General features: G+C 37.9%; 1 protein-coding gene across 3 annotated transcripts in view; it reads left to right on the forward strand.

Annotated features, from left to right (window-relative positions):
* The window catches only part of ARHGEF3 (Rho guanine nucleotide exchange factor 3), a 141,421-nt gene that overhangs the window by 46,814 nt on the left and 67,103 nt on the right, over positions 1-27,504 (forward strand). The window lies entirely within an intron of this gene.

Below are 27,504 nucleotides of genomic sequence, written 5' to 3' on the forward strand. Positions count from 1 at the left end.
GTTTATGTGATTGGCTGACTTATTATGAAGGGTGGGGGAGGTCATTTAATGTACGTGGGTTAACGTACAATGTGAATTAAAAAGAAAAAAAATCGGTGTTTTCATATCTGAAAATAAATCCGCAAAACTGAACTGATATGTACTGGTTTTTAAGTGCTTGTTTAATATAGAGATTCGTAAAGTTACTTGTTGAAAGCTTGTATATGTGAATTTTGCAGAAGTACAGTTGGAGAATGATAACAAAAATTACATGGATTTCTTACAAGGCAGCAGGGACTAGGTTTTTTTTCTGTTTGGTTGGCTGAGGAAGGAAATATGGAAGCACGTGTGTTCGCACAGTAACTGAGTGAAAAGGTACATGAAAAAGGAATGCAAGCGCAACCGAGAACCTTATTATTTGCTGGTGGTGTCAGAAGCTTCTTATTTGTGTCTGCTTCAGGTTTCAGAGGTGTGCTTCTTATGCAGATTAATTCTTTCAAAGAGTCGTGTTGTCCCCTCTCTGTCCCTTCTGACCTGTGAAGCCTTCCACACCATTTGTTGAAAAACTGAATGTGGTGGTGGTGGTTTTCAAATGGCAATGGTGTGTTTGCCATGTGTGTAAGTACTGTAGCTTGGGATACAGTCTGGGCGGCGGCGGAGTTGTCACTGCATGTTGTATCTTAAGTCATAGTGTTACTGCAACCTATAGGTCAAAGGAAGGTCTTTTCTGCCCTGCAAACTTCATTTAGTATAATAAACAGTAAATTACCTGTAATGTGGGCTGATTTATAGTGAATCTAAAGCATTTAGTTTTTTTATTCAGGAGAGCATATAAATGTGTGTTCTCTGAGCTTCTCTGGGCTTCTTGCAACAAAAGATTTAAGTAGAAGGACATTACTTAAATGCTTTGCTGAAAGGGTAAATGGCATCGATACATTTACTGGTCTGTGTTGGTCATAATATGGTAAACTTCATGAAAATGAAAAATATTTTTCACAAAATATAATACTGAATTTTGCATTCTAATTTGGTATTTTAAATAGAGCATCCACTGTTGTTTACTGTGAGCTTTTTATTTTCACCATCTATTTCTTGCATTGCACCACAAAACTACAGGGATGAAGTTGTCAGTGTTACTGAGAAAGTAGTTCCCTCACATCAGCATGGTCAAGAATGCACGGAAAATACCTACAGCCTCTAATCTGTAGATTAATTATAAATTTCAGAGCCAGTTTAAAAGTAAAATTGACTCTAGTATTTCTCCCAATTCTCAGCTATGCTGGAAAAGTAATCGAGGATGTATGAAAGTAGTAGGAAGAGTGTTGTAGGTATGAGTTGTAGATGGAGAAACAGTGATCCCAAGTTGAGAGAGCAATAGCTCAATGGGAGTAAGGGTCTGGGGCTGGTAAGTGTGGCGGCATGCAGTCAGCGATCCAAGCTGCATGGCAGAGGTGGAGTGGGCTAATACACCAAGAAGAGAGAACTGGGGAGTAAAAGACTTCAGAATCAAGAGGAGAAATAGGGAACCTGAAAGGAGATGGGAATAGGTAGTATTTATAGCCTGATTAGAGAAAACAGGCAGTGAGTAAAGGATCTTCAAACTGCTTCCTTCATGGGTAGAAATGAAGATCTGCGGGAGCTGTCTGCCACCTTATTTTTAAGGAAACTTATGGGACACTGACACAGAATGTCAAGTTCTATAGTTGTAGTATTTCACAGAAGGCATTTGTTTGAAATAAACTACTACATCAAGGGAAGAACCTGTATCAGTTGCTCACTTGGTGTCAGCATTTAAAGAGATCAAGACAGTTGAGCACTGGACAAGAGTGCCAAGTGTCTGTTGATGTTTGCATTGTGTCAGCATCAACTTTATTTTGATGGGTGGAAAAATTGTGTTATGAAAAGCCTAGTAAGCAGACTTGAAGTCGCAAAGGTTTTTATACAGGTGGTGAATGATAAAAGGTTAACTTTGATGTCTTTTCTCAAACGGGAGTAAAACCTTATTGGGTAAAAGAACTAAGTTAATGTTGACAATGGAGCAGTGCCATGCTTGAGTATAACAAACAAAGCTCTGGAGCTGACTTATTCATAGCTATGGTTTTTTTAAACAACTATGCTATTACAGACTGTAATACAGGATCATTTCAACAGTCACAAAAAATAAAAGAGAAGAAAGTGGTTAAGCACCAAATTGCAATGTTGTGTTGGTATACTTATCCTCACTTTGCAGTCAGTTCACTGGTTGTAAATGTCTCTGTATCATGCTGATAAAGTGGGCGTGTTAAAGCATCCTTGAACACACACCAACGTAAACCTCACAAAGTAAGATAAGGAAGGCCTAGATGCTAAATGTTTACCAAAGAAACTCCTCTGCACTTCTCTTTTCCTCTCCTTGCTTAAATCTATTTTATCAGAAGAAGCATTTTTCCATGTTGCGCAGCTCTTTTGAGCCCCATGGTTAGAGATCATATTTCATTCTCTCAGTGGGGATTTACATGTCAAGATGATATCATTTATGTGTTTCTACCAATGCTGTCATTTTTAGATAATGGTAGGAGTTACTTCCACAACTTTGGGCAGTGTTTAGTTATCTGTGGGAAGAAGAGAGTTTATTTTGATTTTGTTTTTTAACTTACTTTTTAAAAAAATAAATCAATCAATCCTGGTTTAGATTAAATTTAGGCTTAAAGTTACCAAGCAGTGCAATTTCTCTGCTATATGCTCCTCCTGCATATACATGAGGCATCAGGTTAATTTGGTCTTTGAGGAGATTGTATAGTCAGCCAGCAAATAGACTATTTTAGAGGGAAGGTATTTGTAGTGAGAATTGTAATTTCAGAGGAAGAAACACAGAACCTGTGGAGACAAGAACATCACAAACTGGAGGGACAGTGGAATGGGAAAACCAGAACCTAGGAGATTAGGTGGTGGATGTGGTACTTGGAGTAGAAAAGGAATAAAGCAAAGGAAGATGCTTAGTATAGGATTGGAGAAGGAAAGAGGGGGAAGCTGCAGCTTGGGAAGAGGAATAGTCAGGATGGGGAAAGCGAAGAGCAGTAAAAATTGTAGTGGGAGAGAGAGTGGAGAGGGATAAAGTATGGAAATGGAGGAAAGCTAGTGAGTGTGAAAGCAGAGAGATAGAAGTATGGAGTGGAGGCAGAAGTCTTCTATAAAACACAACAGTTTATCAGTTCAGCCTTTGTAAATACTGACTCGAGGAAGATAAAGATGCCGTGTGGGTGCGGAGCAGTTTGTGGCCAGGGGTAGGTAAGGAGAAGAGGTGTGAATATCTGATGGGATGGGGCAATTCAGAGGCAGATCAATAATGTATATAAAGAAAAGAAAAGAACAGCACAGATTGTAGCACAGAGATTGGTATTAGTCCTATTTTTGCTCTTTCTTCTGGTTGCTGTTAACCCTCACTCTTTTTCTTTTTCTCATCTCCATGCCACCCTTCCCTTAAAACCTTGATGCAGATAGAAGGCTTTCCTCAGCACCACTGTTTGGTGCTTATACGTAAGAGACAGCAGTTTAATATACTGCTCCTAGTGTCTATGGAAATAATGTGTTCTGCCTGTAGGGTGGGAAAGAGTTTTATTTAAGAAAGCATTCCATCAAATGAGGATTATGTTTGTACAGTCATGCACGTGCAGTTAGAAGATGTCAGGATTAAAGCTTCTGTGGTTGTTTGCTAGTTATGATGCAGTCTTGAGTTACACACTTGTGTGCTATTTTTTCCATAGTAAGAGTAGTCAGGCTTATTTATAAGAAAGGTCAGAATTCAAGAAGGCTTAAGAATCTCCCTGAGGAGTTTCAGATTTCAGCTTCTCTATCTGTCTCCCCTTTTGCTCCTTTAAAAATCACCCACTTTCTGGTTTTGCCAGCAGAAGAATTTTCTAGACTCCTTTAGTTATGTGACTGGTGGGCCCATGTTACTGAAATTCTTTGCATGATTTTTTTTTTCTGATGATGTATTTACATACATTTGCAAAAGCAGTGGTATGTAGCAGTCCCGCTGTTCATTTGATGCCATTTCAGATGGCTGTGGAGAAACTGCCAGACAATCAAAAGAAAAGCGATTACCTGATCAATGAAGAATATTGGGATTGTAGGCGTAACTGAAGAGGATGCTGGTTTTGTCTTTGCTTATCGTTGATATTTCTCTCTACTGTTCCACAAAGAGCTAGCATCATTTCTTGCATATTTTAAACGAACATCTGAACCATTATGATGGTTTCTCTACTTTTTTCCCCTATACACCTAATTCGGCTGAAAATGCTAAAAATAGATAAATAGTGAAATCTAAACCAACATTTTGTACTTGAAATATTTTGAGGTGTGTTTGGTGTGCAGTTGCCTGAAGATGGAAGATAATTTACTGCAACTAGGCTTCTTCCTATTTCCTTCTTTTTTGTTTCCTTTTTAGTTCTGCAAAAGCTTTTAACCAAGCTGCAGATGCGGTCACCTGTGAGGAAGGCTGATGTAATTTATGAGAAGCCTCACATAAAAATGTGCTAAACATGCTGACGGTCAATTTTAGATGTGTAAGTGGTTTCTTTGCTATTTTTGCTGCAAGTGTGTTTGTGGGGAAAAAGGTGTCTTTCATGCCAGATGAGAAGAATTCCACACTCTTCAGACAGTATTTACAAAACAGTATGTTTATTTTGTGCAGGCTGGCAGACTGCAGTTATTCCCTTCAGGGTATGTGAATCTAAAGAAGATAAAAGTTGCTGAGAGAGAAGTTCTTTCCTAGCTTTAACTTGATGATTAATTACATAAATTACATAATTACATTCTACCACAGAAAGCACCTCTTTATCTTTGCTGGATTCTGCCTGGTTTTGCTTAATCCACTGATACTCATTTGCTTAAGCAATGGTGTTACCTGTAACAGACACTTATTAGAAGTGGTGTCAGACAGGTCTTTATTCATACTTATTGAAGCAAAATTATGCACTGATGCCTCTAGATCAAATGTGCCTAAATACCATTATCTCATAGTATGACCAATATGACTTTAAAACACAGGTTATCATATACATTAAAAAGCGCATGTGGTTTTCTGTTATTTTAATGTACTTGTATTTTGTATGCACAATTTAAATAGCTTCCTCCGTAGCGGGGGGGGGGGGACACGGACATTTGCATAATTGCAAGCATAGCTGTGAGTGGAACAATTACACCTCGTATGACTTAAGTCAGAAGTAGTTCCTTCATGTGTCATAGGAAGACTCCTCCACGTGGGGGAGTCCCGTGGGCATCCCTGCCCTCCCACGCCTGCTCTGGTGCTGTATGCGTGTCCCTTTCCCTCTGTGGAGGGTCCTTCTGGTTCTTCTGACCTCCTGCAGTAGGTTAAAGAGATGCTGGGTGGATGCTTGATCCCTGACCTGTCTCATCCCCCTTTCTCTTTGAAAAGAAAAAGTACAAATTCCATATTCCTTCTTCTCCTTTCTAACAGATGATGTATTCCCATGCTCTACTTGCTCCTTGTAGATCTCTTCCTCTTTCTTCTTCCAGTGGGTTGCAAGCTCTTCCGTTTCAGAGTTTAATTGCCCCAGCACCTCTTCTCTTTTAGTGTCTTTGTTCAAGCTTGCTTTTGTTCTGCCTTTGTGGAGGTGCTGTTGTGCCTCTGTCCAGCATTGACCTTTCTTGGGCCAGAATGTCTCTGGTACCTGCTATTAGAAGTGGTAAGAAGCAATTCTGTAAGTCTTTCTGCTTTAATGTAGAAGATGGATGCTGTAAACATAGAGCCTGTACAATGAGCTTAGTAGAAGCCGAGTTTCACTGTAGCCTTGCAGTTCGTTCTTTGGAGCATTGCAGGAGCAGGGAAACTTTACTTCAGACTGTTGATAGCAGCAGTGTAGGGGGCAATAGGAGTGTTAAAAATTCCCTTCCACGAGACACAGTTTATAGTTCAGAATACTAGAGCTTATAAACTGTAGCAAGTAGACAGCCTGGACACTGATTTTTATTTGTAAAAGAGCTGGTTTTGATGTCTCCCTGCTTAATCTATGGGCGGAGTTTTAAATGAGTTTTAGCTTATTATTGGTTTTGTTTTTGAACAAACCATTGGAACTGTTGTTGATTAGTCACAAGACTAATTTCTCTTGGAACAGCAAGGTTTATGTTGGCAAACAAATAGAGATGCTATCAGAAATTCATTGTGTGGCATTTGCGTAACTGGATAGCAGTCAATTCCATCTGCGGTTCCAAAACACACATCAGAATTGTTATATTCTTAATGTATACACTAAATTTAAAAAGCAACTCAGTGTGACCAGTTAGACAATTTTGAGGAATGCAAGAATGTATTATTCCAAACTGATGCGCTGACTCAGCATGGTTTAATTACCATGATAATTTCCGTCAACAGTGTGTGATGTTAGGTTAGTTATGTCAGAATGTTTTATTTGAAATTCCAGCAAAACATGATTTGTTGGTATATTAGTTCTTAGGTCTATGATGAACGGCTGTATCTTTTTGTAGGATCAATGGGTAGTGTAAATTACAAGGTTCTTCGCATATAGTAGTACTTTAACATGTGCTGGAGAGACATCTATGAGTTATTTATAAATGAGTTAGTTATAAAGGAGAATGATGCAGGCTGGCCTTTAGACTTTGCCAGGTTTCTGGTAGTTTGGGACTCGGGTAGAAAAACCTGTGCACGTTTTATGAGCTGTTAGAGTGCTGTAATGCTTAGGAGTTTGCAATGTTTTCATTAACTCAATTCAGTGGCTGTTTTATTACACTTTCACAGTTTTTATGTCTAAAATAATCTGAGTGAAGTACATAGCCATTAAACCTGTCCAATTACCTAGTTTACAGGGCTACTTTCCAGTTAATTACATGCTAGTTATATAAAATACACTTTAGATTGTATATTTCTTGAGACATGAATTTTGAAGCATGCTTATAGAGCACTTGGCTAATGCATTCTTGAAATGAAGAACCTGTCATAGGCTTTTACATCTGCAAGACTTTTCCACATTATTTGTATTGTAAAGGGTAGGTATTCTGTTTCTTAAAGCTCAGTTATTCAATGAATATTTTGAGTTTTTCTGATAATGAAAATACTGTGATATCTCCCATTTGGAAGGATTTCTTATTTCATGTTATCTTTTCACAGAATAGATACTTTCCTGAAAAATACTTTATGCAGTCATTCTGTTAACATTGTAGGGCTTTATTTTATGGATCTTTGTAAGTGCTTTATAACAAGTTTATTTTTGTTCCGGGTGTGGTTTGTTATTTACAGTAGAAAGATTCTGTATATGCTATAAACCCATCATGCCAGCTATTTTGCACATACAAACAATACTGAGCTTGAAGCAACATGTGATAAAGCAGATAGGTCCAGTTGTCATTCTCTTAGGCTAAGTTTGATGTTCTGTTATACAGCAGATTTCCTGTCTTTAATCATAGATTGGGTGTTACCTTGTACTCCTGCTGTCATTTACTGTTCTTTTCTTTGTTCAACAGCAGATGAACTTGACCCCTGTTCAATTTAACTCAAACCAAACTCTGCCCATTTCTTTGTATTTGTTTGCCCCCACCCCACCAGTGGCTGCTTTTTGACAACGCATGATGTGAAATTACTATTTCCTATGACTTTGTTTCAGAAACTTGTGGTGGTTAACAGGGTGATGCTGTTGTCCAGCTGAACTTGATGCCACTTGGTCTGAGAAACCAACACTTTGGAAACAGTTTTGAACTACATATTGGTATTTTATCGATGCTACACTATTTCAGATTAGCAATTTTATTTTAAAATGACTAGTGGACGTGGATGGTTGTACGCACGGACTTCAATTGCTTTTCTGTTTGTTTTTACTAGTCATGATGCTTGCAGTGGAACTCGGTGTTATTACAACCTATTACAAAGATATGTTATTAACATCACTCTCTACCTTTTTACCAAATCATTGTGATGGTCTGTTGTCTAATTTCCTAGTGCTCGTACTGTAAAAACTCACTGGTCAGTCAAAGTTGATTGTAGAAGTTTCCAATTTGGCAGTGCTTAGAGAGTACTATTTAAAACTATGCAGTAAGTTTTAAATAAAAAGTAAATAAAAGGGCTACACATTTGGAAAAGGTTGCAAAAGCATCATTTGCAGAAACAGTTGGGAGATCTCTGTGCTGCACCAGAGGTTTTATTCAAATGTTTGCCCCTCCATCTCCAGTTCCACCGGTTCTGATTTAGGTTGCCAAGTTGTAGTTGTGACAGAAAGCTAAACAAAATCTTTTAAGGACCAAGAGAGAAGGAAAGCCATCTGAAAATTCTGAACTTCTGAAAGAGCTTATAAACGGTCCTCAAGAGCTGATGGAAAAAGAACAGGAAATTTGAATTCCCTCTGACATTTTCAGATTGAAGAAGCATTTTGCGTGGGTTTGTTGGTACTCTGTATGAAGGCTGCTGTTCATCCCAAATGTAAAAGTGCTTTCACAGCCAGCTTTGCTCTGAGACATCGCAGTCTTAGAATGAGTCCTAATTATTTTTAAACTAAACATATGAACAAGATTCTTCTTGAAAGCTAATGCAGTTTTCTGTGGTTAGAAAAGCACACAGCAATTAAAAGTCATGGCCATCTTTTAAAATCTGACACAACTGCATAATAAGAGCAATATGATGGTGTCTTTTATTTATAGCAGCCTGGAAACAAATTTTGTTATTACAGTAGCAACCAGAAAACAAGGTCTCCATTTTGCTAGATATCATGTAAACATAATAATAAACTATGGTTTCTCTAAAGAATTTATAATCTAAACTTCTGTAAGAACATACTGTAACATCTCTTAAATAATACTAAATTAAAGTTTTGAAGAAAATTCAGATCTGTTGAAGCCCTGAATTCCATTCATGATGACAGATTTTGTAACTCCTGGGTTCTGCTACATGTTTTGAAAGGGGATATTAAATCTAATTCAAGATGTATGAAGCATTGCATATAATGTGATCCTAACACGATTTGAGGTAACATTCTAAAACTGTAAAATGCACATTTTAAAATATTGATTATATTGGTTTTGATTCAAAAATTTTATGTGGGTGCTGTCTCTCTCTAGATTGTGGTTAATTGTAAAGCTTTTCGGAGAGAGTTAAATTTAGCATCCTTAAAGCACTCAAAATGCACAATGAGAAAACAGATTCAATCTGTCTGTGTGCCAGCAGGCTCCCCACTGAATTTGGAAAGTTTATTTCTTTTGCAAGCACTGCTTCAAGTTTTCAGTGGTTCACAACCTTAACATCCTCAACAGAAGTAGCCTAAATTTCAACAATCACTGTGTCCTCTCGGACACATCCAGTCCAAAGCAGACCAGTAGCGTTGTGAAAAGGTCTCAAAATGAGGGCAGTTGTAGCAATCACAAGAAGATTAGATTGCATGCCCTGACTGGAAGGATACTAAAAGAAGATGGGAGAGGAGATTGCAGCGCTTTCTGAGGGTGCTCAGTTGGGCAGTGACTGGTGCAGTTTGGTGTGACACTTGCTCCTGGGCTACTACAGTCAGAGAAGCAATAATAAAAATCATTCTCACAACTCCAGTATCTTCAGAAACTCAGGACCATCTTTCACATTCCAGGAGCTATCATCTCGGAGTTCTCCAAATTGTTATCTTTGGGAGTATATGTGAGAAATGACAAACTCAAGATAATTTGCGCTATGGGAGACGGGATGAGCAAATTTGGAAGTCTTGCAGAGAATTTGCTACCAGTGAGCATCTCTCCCAGCTCTTCAAAGGAGTCAGGTCAAGACTCTGGATCCCTGCTTGATTGTAACTACAGAATTAGGAATCGGTTGATGCAGCTGGGCCACTTCCTAGCACGTGCCAGTTAGGCAGAGGCCAGTGTTCAAGCCCGTGAGGCATTAAGCCAGGGATTTCAGTCAGGTAAAATACAGTCAAAGGCAGTCCAAGAAGTGATGTCAGTATGTACCCTAAAAATACCTTGTGGACAAAAGCAGGACAAAAGCAGTATGTCATCTCTTTAGGATTACTGTCATGCAAGCTTTTGCATATTCTCCTGGTTAATTAAATTCTTACGACCTTTTATTGTCTTGTCATAATATTTTGTTGAAGAGTGCAGAACCTCTGTTATTTGCACAAAAACGTCAGCCCCCTCATAGCTTAATTCAAGTAAGTTGCTTTCCTTATGCCGCTGTCACCTACTGAAATGGATTAAAGCCTCAGAAGTTGTGGGGGGTTTTTTGTTTGGTTTTTGGTTGCTGGGTTTTTTTAAAAGGAATATTTAAGTAGTTTGATATCTTTCTTCTGAGTAATAGAATTTTTTTCTCTCTCTCTCTCTATTTTTTTTTTTAATTTCATATCTAATAGTAAACGTGTATCAAATGCCAACCTTGTGGAGGCTTTCCTCTCCTACCAATAGGTAAATCGAAGAATGGGTTGACTGCCACACAAAGTTTGAAGTCAGCCCCCTTACAGCCCGCTTTCTGAAGAGAGGGAGGTAGCTGCAGGTTTTTTTTGAATGGCCCGGTGGCTGCATGTGAACCTGCATTTAACTTGCTTAGGCTTCCGGAGGGAAAAAGGGACAGTTACTTGTCTTCCTACCACAGTACTTCAGATGTGCATATTCCCCCTAGTTGTACAGTTTAAAATCCTAGTTGCAGCAGTAGGATACTGCCCTGAACGAATGTTTGGGGTTTTGGTGGGGGGTTTGTTTGGGTTTTTTTTTTTTTTTTGTTGGTTGGTTGGTTGGTTTTTTTATTTCCTTACTTTTAAGAACTAAAGAAAGCAACAGTGAAACTGCTTTGACAAGCTCAGCCAGCAGAAGATACTTGGAAACTGACTGTATGCTGCCTGAGGAAAGACTTACCATGTGCTTGTTGTTACAAACATTTGATAGACTTTAACCTTATGCCACCCCTGCGTTTCGGGCATTTTACACGTGAGAATATTAAGGCAGGAAAGTTTCTCAAAGTGTTGTCAGATATTTTTTGAATGTAAATCACTAATACCCCGTGTGCATTCTCTCTTCCTGTAAACCAAACTTATAGTAATATTTAATTCCTTTTATCCACAGTTTTGTGGATATTTCTGGCTATTTGATCCTGTGTTCATGGTGCTATCTTGTTTCGTTTCATGTTTTATTACTGCATTGGACTGAGCAGCAGTGCTATAGCTGCAAGGACACTGAATGAACAGCTTTCATATATTTATGTAGTTTGAGTTTGTCAACTCAAACTACATAATGATGATTTCTTGATCTCAATCTTTTGAGGCAGTTGCTGCCTGGAGTCTAGATATGATGTCTTAGATTTCCTTCCTTGGTACTTGTGTGGGTGTTTAGAATATATGTAAGTTCAAGCCGCGCTTTCTTTCAGCTGGATGCTGTTGATGTTGCTGTCAACAAAGTGCAGAGTACCTTGGAGCTGACTGATGCAAAGCTGCAGGGAAGAAACACAAATACAATATTTTCTTTACTCAGAGGGTAGAGAGCAGTTTTTGCCATCCTGTTAATCTATGTTGATTGATACAGGTAGGGGGGGCAGACTGTTTTAAACATTGTTTACTAGAGTGATGAGAAGTCGTCCGGTTGGCCAGTCTCATGCCTGACACTAGGCTGAAATCTGTGGTAGCTGCCTTTAGGCTTCTTAAATTCTGATGGCTACTGAGGCAGAAGGTTACAGGTGACCTAAGAAATTTCCAAGTGCGAATATAAAGAAGCATAGCAAGTTAAAGTGTTTGCATGTTGTGGTCTCCAGGAAATGGAATACGGAAATCTGAATGTTACCAGGAAATCTGATTGAAAAATGCCTGCCTGCCTACCTAACTTCATCTTTGGTGCAATTTAAGACCTATGAAAACAATAATACTTCAAAAACTTGCACCCCTACATTTGAGCCTGGGTGGGGGATTACCAAATTCTGATAGCAAAGGATTAGGGTTTCCTGTGATGGGGTGAAATATTGTTTAAGAAATAACTTTGATCTAATGACAGCCTAATGACAAGTTAATAGAAAGGAAAGAATCCTTGAAAGAAATTCCAGGTTTATATATAGAATTTATATGGATTTCCTTTGAAAAATAAACTGTGTTCTGTTGGAAGGATCTGAAAAGAAGGCAGCAGATTTGGCTTGAGCTCATCTTCAGACAGGGAAGACAGGCCAACAGCATTTACAGTACCCCAAAAGGGAAATATTTGAGTAATTTTTTAAAGTCTTGGTCTAAAATGTCTGCTTCCTGAAGATTCTTTCAATTAGTATTTTCTGTCTGCAGAGAGATGCGATGGCTCTTGTCAAAGTAATTGGTTGCTGACTGATACCAGTTTCACCTTTTATCTTCTTCCACCAAGCTCAGCAGAAACTTTTTGTTCCAATTGAGTTTTGAACTGATGAAAGATTGTACCAGCTCACTAAGAACCTGCTTTCTTTAAAAATGAAGTTGGAATTGCTGTTAGCTTGCTACCCAAATTCAAATTTGTCTTGACATTCTTGCCTACTGGGAGTATGCAGAATTTTGCACAACTCAGCAAGTCACAAAAGATTGAACAGGATCGGGACAGATCAAGAGTGAGGTATAAGGATGTATGAAGCAATTATCTCTCTGTGTGTATACAAAAATGTATTCATCTTATGTTTATTACACTGAAAACTTGATTTTTTTGGTATGTTAAAATGAAACAGTTGACTAATACATTCAGCTGTTTCTCTTTGTCCATTATGGATACTTGCCTGAACTTTTCTTTTCACACAAGTATTACTTAAGTCTTACACAAGCAAAATAGTCTCTTTGGAATAGTGGTAGGAACATATTCAGTCTTCTGATATGACTAACGAATAAACCTTCTAAAACCAAGAATGCACTATCTTATGAATGTATAGAAAATACTTTAAAAGCACTCAGACTTTTTGCTGTGTATTTGCAGTGTGTGTACAAAGGATCAGAAAAGTTCTAGGATTTTACTTTTCCCTGTATTTGTACTTGCTCTTTACATTAGAGTCCACATATGCTTTAAAAATAACCTGTCGTGGTTTAACCCCAGCTGGCAACTCAACCCCCCCAGCTGCTCACTCGCTCCCCCCTGGTGGGATGGGGGAGAGAATCGGAAGGGTAAAAGTGAGAAAACTCATGGGCTGAGATGAAGACAGTTTAATAGGGAAAGTAAAAGCTGTGCACACAAGTAAAAAACAAGGCATTCCTTCGCTGCTTCCCATTGCAGGCAGGTGCTCAGCCATCTCCAGGACAGCAGGGCTCCATCACGGGTAACGGTGACTTGGGAAGACAAACGCCATCGCTCCCAACGTCCCCCCCTTCCTTCTTCTTCCCAGCTTTATACGCTGAGCATGAGGCCGTAGGGTGTGGAATGTCCCTTTGGGCAGTTGGGGTCAGCTGTCCCAGCCGTGTCCCCTCCCAGCTCCTTGTGCCCCCCAGCCTCCGCGCTGGTGGGGGGGTGAGGAGCAGCAAAGGCCTTGACTCTGTGCCAGCACTGCTCAGCAGGGACGGAAACATCCCTGGGAGATCAGCGCTGGTTTGGTCACAAATCCAAACCACAGCCCCATCCCAGCTACTATGGAGAAAATTAACTCTACCCCAGCCACAACCAGCACAGAACCAAATCTCATATATCTCTCAGTAGTTCCTTTTTACTAGTTTCTAAGGACAAGTTTCACTTGCCCAAAATAGTTAATTCAGTTTGTGGCACAGGAAAGATGAAGGAAAGCTGTTTGAGATCACTCATTTTTACTTGCCATATAAAGCACTGTGTTTCAATCACTTGTGATGATTATGGATTCCATTTTTCGGGGTTGATATTTTGCATTGTTTTCTAGTGAACTTTGGCTAAGGGAAGTTGATATCTATGTATGTCTAGATTTTGAAGAGGGCTGCTCAAATGCACATCGAAACTGGTATATATGAATCATATGCAAATACAAATTTTCATATAATGTGCAGGAAGTTATGTATTTTGGTAACTTGGAGATAAGCACCTCATGAAACTTAGTTTTTCTTACCTTGAAGTAATGTAACTTAATATGATGGCCAAAAGAGGCAATTAACTGAGTATATATTAAAGGAAAATATGTACTAGAAAGTGCTGGTGATATAGCTGGCAGTTTGAGAGAGACCACTGAAGGCTCTCATTATTAGCAGGCTGGTCTTTCTGTTGTTCTTGTCCGAAGAATGACTTGGCATGCAAATATAAGAACTCTCAAGGAAGCATTGTATTTTGCAGTTTGGATTACAAGTCTGGAACCGAGTCCTGTAAGTTTACTGACTTCAAGTTCTCAATCACATTGATGGCCAGTGTGTATGTGTCCAGGGAGTCCTTGCAGGAGGAGATCCACAGCTTTGAAATTTCAAGTGGACTGGGAAATTTTATGTCATTGATGTAGCAACAGTCTTATTTGATATTCTTAAGGCAGCAATAACTTTGAGTTGAATGCTTTCTTGATGCTTAAGGGATGTAGCTTTTGAAACTCCCGTGAAACGAAGATTCACTGGGTTTTATAGGATGCAGATGCTGGAGGCTTGCTTATCTGGGTTGGTGGAGAATCACCAAAAATGGAGTTTCTTTCATCAGTTATATCAAACTACCAGCGATAAAATTGAACTTTGCACTTCCTTGGCACGCCCTCACATGCAAAATTTGGGCACTCTGCCAAGCTCATCTTCGAGCCCTGATTCTCGCTGATTCTAAAACCTTTTGTGCTGAGTTCTTGCCATTATGCCTCTGTTAGTTTAAGAACTCCCGCTCAGCAGATCCCTCAATTTCTGAAATCCTGAAAGTTTTCTGTGAACTAAATGTTTAAAAGTTCCACCCAGTGTCTACCACTGTTTTGTTTTCTGAGGCATCTATATTTGGAGATAGTTGTCTGCCCTCGAGTTTAAAGCCTATTGCTGCCGTTTAAGACTGAGAATTGCACAGGTAGGAGATGGACTGTGTTCAGGTACTGAGTCTCAAAGCCCCTAAAGACCTACCTATTACTTTAAAAACACGTTAATGATGTCTTTACCTTTACCATACTGGTGCCATTCACTTGTTAGCAATTTTTAAAACACTTTTGTCTGTTTAAAATATTATTCGAAGCAATCTATGAGGAAAAACCACAACAGCGATAGCCACGACAATACATATCACTGAGCTTCTGACACTTCAAGTCCGCTGCATGACAGGAAGCGAGAGCAAACTGTGTGGCTGCATGGGGAGGAGTTCCTGCTGAAAACTGAAGGAGAGACATAGGGACTCCTTTGTAGCAAAGGCTTTCACTGTCACGCTGAATATTAAGAAACCTCCTAAAATCCAAGTACAATACAAAGTACCTCATGGTGTGGTGTTGCTTTTTTGTGCATCATCAGGTAAGTGTAAATTCGTGATCGTGTTACTTTTTATTGTTTGTGTTTGTGGCATTGTAGTAAGTTGAAATTGCACAGATACTGCTTCCAAGCATGCCAGGATTTAAAATTGGGTATTAATGAAGCCAAAATTTTGCCTTCTGTAAGGGAAGAAATTTGTTAAAAGTTTAGATAATATTCATCCCATCGGGAATATCAGAGTATGACGGTTTGTTTTTCTCTATGTATTGGTAGTTTATTGCTGCAGGATGGTGGTTTTATGTTTTTGGTTTTGCTTTTTAATCACACGCGTGTAAACATCTCTGTCTCCTAGCGTGAAAATGAGGATTTTGGCTGATGCTAGGGTTTAAATGGGAACATTTATAGCTATATGCATAAGTCTATCCATTGTCAAAGTGAAAGCTGTAACAGATCCTATTTACAGTGTATTTACAGGGTGTAATGATTCTGCTCTGCAGCATGTGTATGTGGTATCACCTGGAAAACTGGGTGCAGGTTTAGACATTGCACTTGGGAAAGATGTGGACAGAAAAGTAGCAAGATTGACAACTGTAGAAAATACAGCCTGTGAAGAAAGTTTAAAAGATTTAGTGCATGTCGTGTAGAAAAATAAGACGTGATATGAGGTACAAGTATACATTTATGTCTGAGTGTGTGGGAGCAATTATAAAGTTGGTACTTGCTCTCTGTATTTGCCAAGGGTAGCACAGGAATAAGTGGGCTTATTTCTGAGGAGATTTAGGTTAAATATTTTGGGGGGAAATGCTTCCCAACTGTAATGTTAATTAAGCAGTAGAACAGAGTATGCAATTATATTATAAAATCTGTCATTTCAAACTTTTCAGCATAATTTAGAAAGAGCTGCATTGTACACATTGACCTGTTCTACATGTTGCCATGGTTAGCATTTAATACTTGATTGTTCTTAATGATTTGTGTGGGATTTTGGTTTTGGGCTGTTACTATGTGAGTAAGAGTAGCACATTAGGGTCACAAGAGCACAAATCTGATCTCTAACTTTGCAGCTCTAGTCCCAGTTTGTAGCATTCTTCCACTAGCTGGAAAACTAGAGAGCTTCCTCTTATTTAAGAAGCAAAGTTATTTCAAAATATTTGCGTTTATGTTGAATAAAACTGTATTTTGAAGTTCTTAGAAACATGGGATAAAGGTGGGGCCTGTAGTGCAAGGCAAGCAAGTCAGGGGTGTGTTCAAGGGCCTCTATGCTCTTGGATTTGCTGTGGAGACTGTGACTTAAGTATACTAAAGCTTAAGACTGGATTGTTAATTGGGATTTTTTTTTTTTAACATTCCCTGTGACAATTTTCAATAGTGAGAGAGGTGGTCTGTGACAAATTTATTGCACAGAATGTTTTTTAGATGTTATCTGGAATGCTGTATGCAGTTCTGACTTAAGTCATGCTTAAGAAAGGTAAATCAAAATTGCAACAGGCTTGGAAAGTTTAAGACTGTCAGAGAAATGAAGAGCTATTAAACTAGTGAAAATTAGTTTAATAGATGTTATATGTTTGAATTCTCAGTTTTTATTTAATAGCTTAAGAATGGGACTGGTGATTACTAACTGCCATACTGTTAAATTGGTTAGGTTTTTTGGATGTACTTAATATGCATATTTGCTGTGAGTATGTATTTTAGATATCATTCACTCGAGAATTTGTAGCAGAAGAAATCTAGTAAGTGCCACAGTTTTCATGGAAAACCAGGGACATGCATGTTTGAAGTGAAACCACACAGATTGTTTAGCATCTACTAATATTGCAGAGCTCACTTGGAAATCTTTTAAGTTGGGTGCAAATTCTGTCTCCTGTTCTATATGCTTTGTCCAAAATGATCGAAGTCTTTATCTCTTTGTCAATTTTGGTTGAAACTGGGCAACAAGTTCTAAAAAAATAAAATAATTTGAGAATCAGGAGTCACAGGGATATCGACCAATATCCCATAAGCCTTGTTTCCAGAGAAATGGAGCTAAAGTGTTTGTATGTGTTTATATATATTGAACCCAAAAATAGATATAGCAACATGTAATTTTAGTAAAAGTAGTATTGTTTTTATCTGCAGAAAAATCTGCTTTGGGTGTAGCCATTTTATCTATTCTGTGGGATGCTGAGGAAGAGCACTTGAGGCGCTTAGATGAAAAGCCATATGCAGGAACCTGTCTGTGGTTTTAGAGGTACAGCAGCATAATGATGCTGAATGCAGGAGGCTGGGGGAGAGCAGACTAGCAGTAGAGTATTAGAACAATGAGGGATTACTGCATTTAGGCAAACATAAGCCAATTGAATGCCACATGGAGACCTAGTTTATGGAAAGTGTTTCATTCTGCTGTATGTGGTGCTGGTGCTGTGCACAGCATCAGCAATGCAAGCTCTCTTTTACAATGAGAAGCTCCACTGGATTCTTAAGAACAGACAAACAATAAAAACCTGAAACCTAAAAAATAAATAATATAATAAAAATAATAATAAAGTGTCATTTGAATGAATCTGCTTTTCAAGTGAGAAAATTTCATTATGATTTTTGTTCCAAGAAAAAAAGTCATACCTCTTACATACACAGATGAAACAGTTTTGGAACCAGGAGTGGTGGTTGATGGCTGTGATTAAATGGTCAACGGCGGCAAGTACAGGTCGTTGCTGTCCAGTCAGAGGAAGTCCCCATGCCTTCAAGTGCGCAAAACCTTTAAGGGTAGAGTTAGAGCATTAAAATAGCCTAACTTCGATTATTTTTGCTTTTACAACTAGACCCATAATAAACTCCCTCAACACAAACATACAAGGCTAGGAACTGCAACTTCATCACGTCAGCTTGCCAAAGGCAAAGGAATCCAGGTATTATTTGCACGTTAACCGATTACATTACTTGGGGCCACAAAGAACTGGATCTGACAGATCCCAGCTGAAAAGTGTGAGAAGAACAGAAGATGAATCTAGATAGTGTATGGACTCTTTTAAATTGCATCTTAGTTTTTATTTATATGCTAGGTGAATTTAGAATCCTTAGATATTGATTGTAAGTGTTAATTAAAAGCATAACTTATGTAGCAGTCTTCAAGTTCTGACTGAGAAAGGATCATGTAATAAAGATTGCTGTTCACTCGTAACAAAGAACTCCTACGGAGAGAGACATAAAAGTATGTAACTTATTTATCTGAATTTGATTCAGACTTTACAGTAAACGGTGAAAAAGTTTCAGCACGTTTAACTCTCTGCTAGATTCCAGTGACTGATACTCTCCCCCGTCTTCCGAAAAGGGGAAGGAAGAAGGTTAAATAAAGATAGAATAAATACCAGTCCTCAAACAAAGCTGTGCTGATCCTTGTCCTTACAGCATCCCGTACATGCACACCCATTTCCTGTTGTTAATGTTAAACACATTGAATATAACTTTCATTTCATTGTTCACTTCAGTGTTCATTTTATATTACATTGACCGGAAAATCTCAATTCCATCACAATAAGCACTGTAGAAACAGAGCTTGCTCTCTGTGCTCAGAGAATGGTGAAAAGGACCTGCCATTTTGTCTGGAGAGACGTGAGTGACTCCTCAGAAGTGCTTGGATACCCAAGTTTCAGTGGCAAAGTCTTAAGTGTCATAGATGACCTCACCTCCATTTCAGAGTTTTCTGCTGTGTTGTAACAGAATTAGAGCAGAGTCTGTTTTTTCATTTGTTTGTTTTGCTTGGGACATCAAGAACAAGCAAGTTCTATTACTAACACCAATATACAAAGAGCCTGCCAGCGGACCCTGTGCAGAGTGAGAAGCAGAACCGGCAAAGCTTTGTACCAGACTCGGTGCAAACTGTGCGATCGGGTCATCTCTGACTGTTTCTCCCTCAAAAGGAATGAAGCTTTTGTTTAGATTTTTTGTGTTACTCTTGAGAAGAAACCTGTAATGTCTTTGCTATTCTGAACAGTAGAGGGCAGCGGAAATGTACGTGGAAACCAGTTTTATTAAAAAAATAAGGAATTTTTGGTTCTTTTTAGAGTTTATGCAAGTTCTCTTTGCCAACATAACCTTAAAGAACTGTAATATTGGAATGCAGGGTAACAAGTTCTGTTCTTTTTTTTAAAATTTTGTGTTAGAATTCAGTATTCTGAAGTTATGGTCCCAAAAAGCATGTATGATCATTCAGCTAAAAAAAAGGCACTATGCTCTGGGAAAACTTGCTTTAAGATGCTGTTGTCTTCCCACACCATCAAGCTCTTAGAACTGTCAGCGGTACGGCCACGGAAGTGAAGGGTAAGCAGGGAGGAGTAATGGTACTGGCATGAAGGTGAGTGGTAGGCTGTGGTAAAGTGGAAAGAGGGCTGGCCTTAAAAGATGACAGGAGATTCATTGTCTCTCTGGATGAACTTAAACTAGGGAATGAATTACCACTTGTTTGTGAAACTGTAGTTGGTTAGCTCTGAACCAAACTTAGGAGGAACACCATATTCAACAGGAAATTCAGAGGCTTCTAGCTGGTTATTGCAGAGAGATGCTTATGTGATGAATGTGACATGGTCTCCCTCTGTATGGGCTTCACTCTAGAACTGTGCATTGTATCAGCCAGGCCAAAGTTGTTCTTGTTGGTATATGTACCTTTATTTCATCTCTTAGACACTTGAATGTCAGTGCAACAGTAACGTGATAAGATGGAAAATGGGTAATCCTACGTGAAGCTTATTCTTGTTTCAGTATCGCCAGCGTTCTGGCTTGAAGCTGGGTAACGCAACACCACTGCTGCCTCTTCTCGTTCACTTCTGAGGTCGGCTTTGTCATGTTATATCCCACCACCTGTGGCAGGAAATGTTAAATTAGTGATTATTCAGCTAACCTTAAGATAGAAGGTTATTAATCTTTTGCCTAGTAATTTTATACCCAATTTAAGCTGGATCCAAGACATATTTTGTTAACTGAGTGATAACAGCAGGTGAGAAAAATGTTGAAGCATTTGGTCAGAATTTCCTCCTGTTGTATGAGGAAGACCAAAATGTTTACTTTCTAATCTGAAATATTTTAACGTTTTTGTTTTCAGGCTGTCATCTGTGAAACTTCTGGAAACATTTTAAATTATTAAATCTGGGGAACTGAAACACTTCCCTCCCCGTCCAGCTTGTCATTATTTCTTTCATCCTACCTCACTTCTTGCATACCTTTTCACGTCTGTGTTGTACTGTTTGTGCCTCATCACTGGTCTCTGTGTCCTGACTGGATCCTCCCTACTCTGATATAACTAACTGGGAGCTTGATGCCTTTGAGATCATTTGAATGTGATTTGAAATGGAAACAGTGAAAATTTGAAACAGATATTATGCCATAGAAGCAACAGCAGGTGGAGGGTTTGGAGTCATTAAAGGAATAAATTTGGTCTTGGCAGGTGGTATTTTTCAGGGCTTTTTAAGAGAGGGATCAACATGTTGTGGATGGGTGTGGAAGTACTGACAAACTACAAAGGAAAAAAGATGAGAATTGTAGTGTCTAAATATTCTTTTGAACTTAGCAGCTTCTGTACATGTTAGGTATTTAAGAATTAGAAGGGTGCTTAGAATCGCTAGTATATTTGAATGTATACACGTGGATTTTGCTGATAACAATGATTTACATATCAAGAGAATTTGTAAGCTAACTGGATTTTTTTGAAGGCATGCTGTATAAAAACAGTGCAAGTAGAAATTCACACGAAAGTCTGGATTGTTGTTGGGATTTGACATCTTCATAGACCGAAAATGATGATGATATGTTCCTGCCTTATTCCCAGCTGCCTAAACACCAGATGTGATCCCTGGTGCAGAAAGCCATCATCAGGCTTTCGATATGAAGGTTCCTTGTAGAGTGAGAGCTACAGCTTTCAGCTAAGGAGATGCTGATTGCTTTTTAAAATTAAAAAAAAAAAACATGTAGTAGAGCTGCTTTTCATGCAGACATAGTCCGCCCTTTGGAGTGTGGCTTGAACCTTTTCTGGCCTATGATGTTTGACTTTTTGTTGAGTATTTGGTCTGTTTTCTCTCGCTCCTTCCACATTAATCCCTTTTGGATTTTATTTTTGACTATACCTGATCTCTTCAAATGGTTTTTCTTTGGTCAGTTTTGATTTTTAACTTAGTCTGGTAGAGATATACTGTCCTTTGGGTTGTCCTTGGTAGTAGTGTACCATAAACCGGAGAGGAGCATAAACCCAGAACAGTGAATCCCTTCTTGCCTTTTCTTCACCAGTAAAAATGATACGAAATTTTGTTGGCTAAATGGTTTTCCTTTTTCTGTATTATTGCAAATTTTGTTTTTGTCTAGTTCAGGAGGGTTATTTTTTGAGTAAACTTCTATTACATAGGACAGACTTAGCAAAAATGCAGTGTTTATACATTAATGAATTAATGCGTTCATCGAGTCATTATCCATGACCCAATTTTCTTTCCTAAAAGTAGGCAAGTGATTAGGAAATCGTTCACGTATAAAATAGTCAGAGACATAAAATATATTTACATTCATGCCTTTTTAGATGTTTTCCTTTGAAAATGCAGTGTGATGATGTTCTATGATGAGAATTGAGATTGGGAGTCCACAATTGCTCTCATTATTGAACTTCGCAAAAAATATGTTAACTTGCATGTTGCCACCTAGAAATCCTTTTAAAGAAACTTTGCATTATTACTGTTATGGAAAACTGTTTCTTTAACTTAGACTTAACAATGTTTACCCAAATATTTTTTAGTTCATCACATAGTTCCCTCCTCTAAAACCTTAATAGGACATTCAAAGGAACCGTAGTAGAACATGTTGTGGCATGCTTGCCTTGTTTTTTTTTTTTTTTTAAAAAAAAAAAGGGAAAAAAATGTGCATGATATATACATGTGCATATACAAATACAAGTATATGCACATATATATTTTTATATAAGTGTGTGTGTATATATATGCACCTCTACCTACTTACATTTATTTAAATCATATATTAGAACTGCATTTTTTACAAAGTTGCTTTCTTCCAATTAGCAGTGTTGAGGTGTGCCCAGATGTATGTTCTAGAAAGACTAAGTTTTTAAGATATTTTAATATGAAAACAATTTGAAATACTGAATGATTAAACGGCTTTTAATTTTTCTTTATTTTGGACTTTTTGTTTTGGGGGGGATGGAGAAAGTCTGTTTCGGTAGAATGAATGGATCCTCATTTGTTAAACGGATTTCTGTATGAAAAAAAGGCTTAAAAAGTAAATTTGTGTTTTGTTTTGAAACAAGTCTGTCTGACTTAGAAGGTTTAAAGACATTATGTGCCTATGCAAATATATTGTCTTTAATGATTCTTTATTTTGATGCCAGTCTGTGTGCAGACACATTTCTAAGCAATTAGAATGGATAGATGATTTAGCAAAAGTCAGCAATTCTTCTGAAAAGCACTTCCTTCCCCTCACAGGATGGGTTTTTTTATCAAGCTATTTTTGTGCGTGTTTGCATTTCATCTCCCAGGTGGTAACATATAAATCTCTGGTATTGATAACTAAAACCCTGTGATGGAGAGAGGATGTTAATCCAGGCTTCCTATAACAATGTCTTATTGCTCTAATTCCTTTAATTAAATCACGGCTTTAATATATAATTGGATATCTTACTTTCTCATGTCCTGTGAGAGAATTATTGAGAACAACTCTTCCCTGCTATGGTAAGGCCAGCAAGTGTTCTAACTGTGGATGTGATCACAGCCTTTAGGCAACAGTGTCCCAAACGTGGATCAAGAGTCAAACTTGTTGTACACACAGCCATCATGGTCTGGGGACTTAGGAGTTGTGGGGGTGCTTTTTTGGTTGGTTGGTTTGGTTTGGTTTGGTTTTTGTTTTGTTTTCAAAAGACAAAAAAAACCCCAAGTGTGACAGAAAACTGTTTTCAGTCTAGAGGTGCACGTTCAGATGCACGTAATGCAGCTGTGTGGTCAGTCAGAAAACACAGACACAGCTCTATTCAGAATAGATATTTGTTATTGGTATACTTTTTTCACACAGACATGTACACCTTTTCCAAGGTCTACAAATATTGTGCAGAAAAGGGGAGTTATCAAAGCATTGCAAGCTGTCCTTTTTTCCCAACAAGGCAAACAGCTTCATAACATTTTTCGATTTAGTTAGTTTCAAGTACATACAAGTCCTAATAAAGAAATACTCTGCAGTGAGATAGCAGGTGGCATTTGTCCATTGCTCGTAGCATGATACGGAGTAATCACAGTATTTTGTATTTAATACAGTGCTGCAGTATGGCATTACTCAGGTAATTAATATACACTGGAGATAATGAGTGATCATGTCTAGTATAAGTATAGCATACTACCTTTCAATTCTATTTTTTTCATATTATTACTCTGAATTTATAATAGGGATGGGTTCTAATTGGATAGTTCAGTTTAAAATTTCCGGAATATTCACATTAATAGCTTTAATGTTCTTCCTAAGTATGAAGACAGGGCACACTAACGGTCGTGTCTTACAACTTTATCCCTGTTTCATAGTATTCATAATATGTTGGAGCTTCTTACTGGATTTTAATTGAAACAAAGCCTGGTACAATCTGTAACTGGACGTGGTTCTGAGAAAACAACATGCATATGCAGTATTTTAGAATGTGATTATGTATTACACGTGTAAGGAACATAACTTGTGTATATAATTCAGGCATGCTCGGGTATCTGTAAGGGCCTCAACTTTTTTATCCCTTGACATGCTTGTGCTTAAATCTTCTGCAATTTTCTGTAAGATCTCTGAATGGGTAAACGCATGGACTTATTGGTGTATGTCATCTTCATATAGCACACTCGGAGTGGGCTTTCCTTCTCCCTATTGCACATGCTTCTTCAAGCCATATAGTCCTCAAGAAGCTATTAATTTGTATTAAAACTTGTGATTGGTACAGCCATAGATAATTGTAAGAAATATTAACAAGAACTAGGGATACTTCATGTGCAAGGTAATAAAATGGAATTAAGAAATCAGTCCTTTCTCCCTAGTGCTATGCTTGGGCCAGTGCAGGTGTCATGTTGAATAAAGATTCACACGTTGTGTTTTTTGGCTTAACGTAGTCTTGCGTGACAATATAAGCTGGTATGAAAAATCTACTGTAAGACATTACGATGCAGTTAGGAATTGTTTGATATGTTTATTTGTCATTCAAGCAATATGTGCAATAGATATTTGAACCTCTCAAGAGCACTGCTTACTTAAATTCTCTCAGGAAGTTCAACTTTTTCATTAATATGCCACTTAACTGATTTCAATATTTGGGCTATAAATTAATTTTATCAAAGATCCTTGGCTTTGCAGTGGAGCTTATTCCACTCCGAATGTGTGCGATACATACAATGCTTTATCACATAATTCTTCTGGATTCATCCCAAAGCTATTACACTGTGTTTCTAGGATCTTTTGTGAAAGGAATACACACCAAATTGTTGAGATCAAAATGGAGTCAAGTTTGTGTTACTTGATGTGCCATGTGATTTAAAACATAAAGTAGAGAGCAACATTTAAGGGGTAATTTTCTGGAACATGAGAGATGCAGAGGTCAGCTGCGTTGTGCTATGGCAACTGAGACAGGACTTGTAACTCCTTTGGGTAAAAGATGCTCACAAAGACCAGGGATTCATTTAATGAGCACCTTATGCTCCCTGCACAATATCTACTCAATCTTTGCTTCTAATCCACTTATTATGGGCAAAGAAATTTATCTGGTAGCTCAATTATTGGAGATTTTTTTTTTTTGCCATGGTGTTCCCCCTCCTCCCCTGTTGACAATAGCCTTTGAAGCTCTTAGAATATTAAAACATTAATCTTAACTGCAGCGGTTGGTGATGTTTTACAATTTCTGCATGAAATGACTTGTCTTGCATAGCTGCTGGGACAAATGTGCAAAGAACATAAATAGTATAATACTTGCAAACTTCCAGGTAACAAGAATAGTATAATATACCTGTTGTTAGGTAGATTATCTGTGTGTGCATGTTACTTTGCAGTAAGTAGAAGAGCTAAAACGAAGTGAGGAGTGATCCTTTGATTAGCACAATAAAGTATAAGGTAGGGCAAGCTGCACCTACTCTGTGGAGGCTGTCCCAGACTCATGCAATATGTAATTGCTTTTCTTACAATTTATCTGCCTTATCATCCCTTCTGGTGTGTACATCACAGCGGATAGTGATTTGTTGCTCATGAGTGTACTGAGATTTAGTTACATAACCAAAGAGGTTGTCTCTAAATAAGATACGAGCATGTCAATATTTACTACTAACTGCATTTTGTGCTGCACTTTGCCTGAATAGCCTTGCCTTGGACACTTGGCCACTGCTTGGTCCATGATACCTCTGTGTTTTGGACCCACGTACCCACTTCAAATGTAGTAGTCGGAAGCCCACGCTGTTGTTGTATGACTTTCCTTCTACAGTAGCAGGATGTCCTGTCTCCTTCAAGTTCGCTCTAGTCCTATAGCCTTGCTAGCATGCTTGTACTTCATATTATGTAATTTATAGTTGCAATCCGCTTTCATTAGAGTTAGCCCGTGTTGGAAGTGCCACATTCTGTGTTAATCTGTAGCCATGTGCCCACCAGTAAGAGTCTTTTAATCAATTATTTAACAAAGGAGCTACCTATTTGTTGTGTGTGTGGTCATTTGTCACACTCTGTTAACTATGAAATTGCATCTATTGCATTATAGAAAACATTTGTTATAGTTCCAAAATGCATAGTGGTTGGTTGGTTTGGTTTTGGGTTTTTTTTTGGGTTGTTTTTTTTTTTTTTGACCTGTCTTTAGAGTATTTAGAACACATACTCTAATCAAGCACGTAAATTACTTTTTTTTTTTTTTTGTGATGGAGTAATACCTGTTATTGTATTACTATATCGATTGTTTTGGAATTAACTTTTATTCTAATAATTGCAGACTGAGGCTTAGGTTTACACCATTTTTATACTCCCATAACTAAAGGCACCAGACTTAAACCAACACCAATGCAAGCTGTGAATGCAGTTGCATCCCGTCCATCTGTACACCAGAATCACCATTAATATAGATTCCGCTATACCAGATCCATACACCATGTCAGTTTACCCTTCTTTTGTAGAAATCTGTGTTCCAAATCTAATCGCCCTTCGCTTTGATGTAACCTGCGTCCACTGTGTGGGGAGGATGGTATCTTTTAGTTTTGCAATTTCTTGTTTGCAAAGTAAAGACTCAGTGTTGACTTAAGTAGAATCAATATGTAATTTTTTGAGGAAAACTAAAGGATACATGCATTTGTATCTACAGAATTCTAATTAGGTTTGAAGAATAGTCTGCAACACGTTCAGTAGAATCTTAGGAAATGGTAACCTCTGGGCAAAGTACTGACTTTACAGATCTCATCCCTGTTTTGTGGTTTTTGTCATGAATTCACATTGACTAACCCTAGAATAATAATTCAGATTAGTTTATCCTGTGGAAAAAACCCCAACCTTATAAAACACTGCTACAGGATAAACAAATATACTCAGTATTATTTCAGATATTTCTGTTTGTTGCTCACTGTGGTCTGGTCCAGAAATTTCTGTGTCCTATTCTGTCCTTTAGCTTGTTGCTGAAAATCTGTACAATAACGGTAAGAGGGATTTGATTGTGCATAGTCTGAGGGTGAAGAATTAAGTTTCGTAAAACACTTCTCATTCTGTAATGTGGTTAGAGAACTCATGATCCAGTTTTTGTTTCTGAATAATAACAGTGTTAAAACAGAGCTGTCCTTGACTTTAAAATTATTATTGTCAGAAAACAGTGAGACAAGTTACTTCCTAAAAAATAGCAAAATGGTATTTAAATATGATTACACAAGTCAAAGATCTGCTGAAAACTAGTGAGTAAATATAAAAAGTTTCAACACCTACAGTTCCATTTTAAAACAGCATGAAATAAAAACTTCTGGATTTTATGATAAGTATTCCTTATCTTTATTCATCAAAGAAAGTTCTCAGAAACCATATGCTTGACCTAGTAGATGCAGTGGTGGTTTTACTGGCTTCATGGAATAAAACCTCCAGGCTTCAGAAGAGCTAGTGGTGTTGGTACTGGGGAGGGGGGATACAGTTTATATATAGATGATGATGATGATATTATTATTATTATTATTATTATTATTATTATTATTATTATTATTATTATTAAAAAAATACCTGCATGATGTGCAGCTCCTGCCTTTTAGCTGAACTTTGGTTATCTTGT

The sequence above is a fragment of the Mycteria americana genome, chromosome 11 (genome assembly GCF_035582795.1).
Source record: "Mycteria americana isolate JAX WOST 10 ecotype Jacksonville Zoo and Gardens chromosome 11, USCA_MyAme_1.0, whole genome shotgun sequence".
Lineage (NCBI taxonomy): Eukaryota > Metazoa > Chordata > Aves > Ciconiiformes > Ciconiidae > Mycteria > Mycteria americana.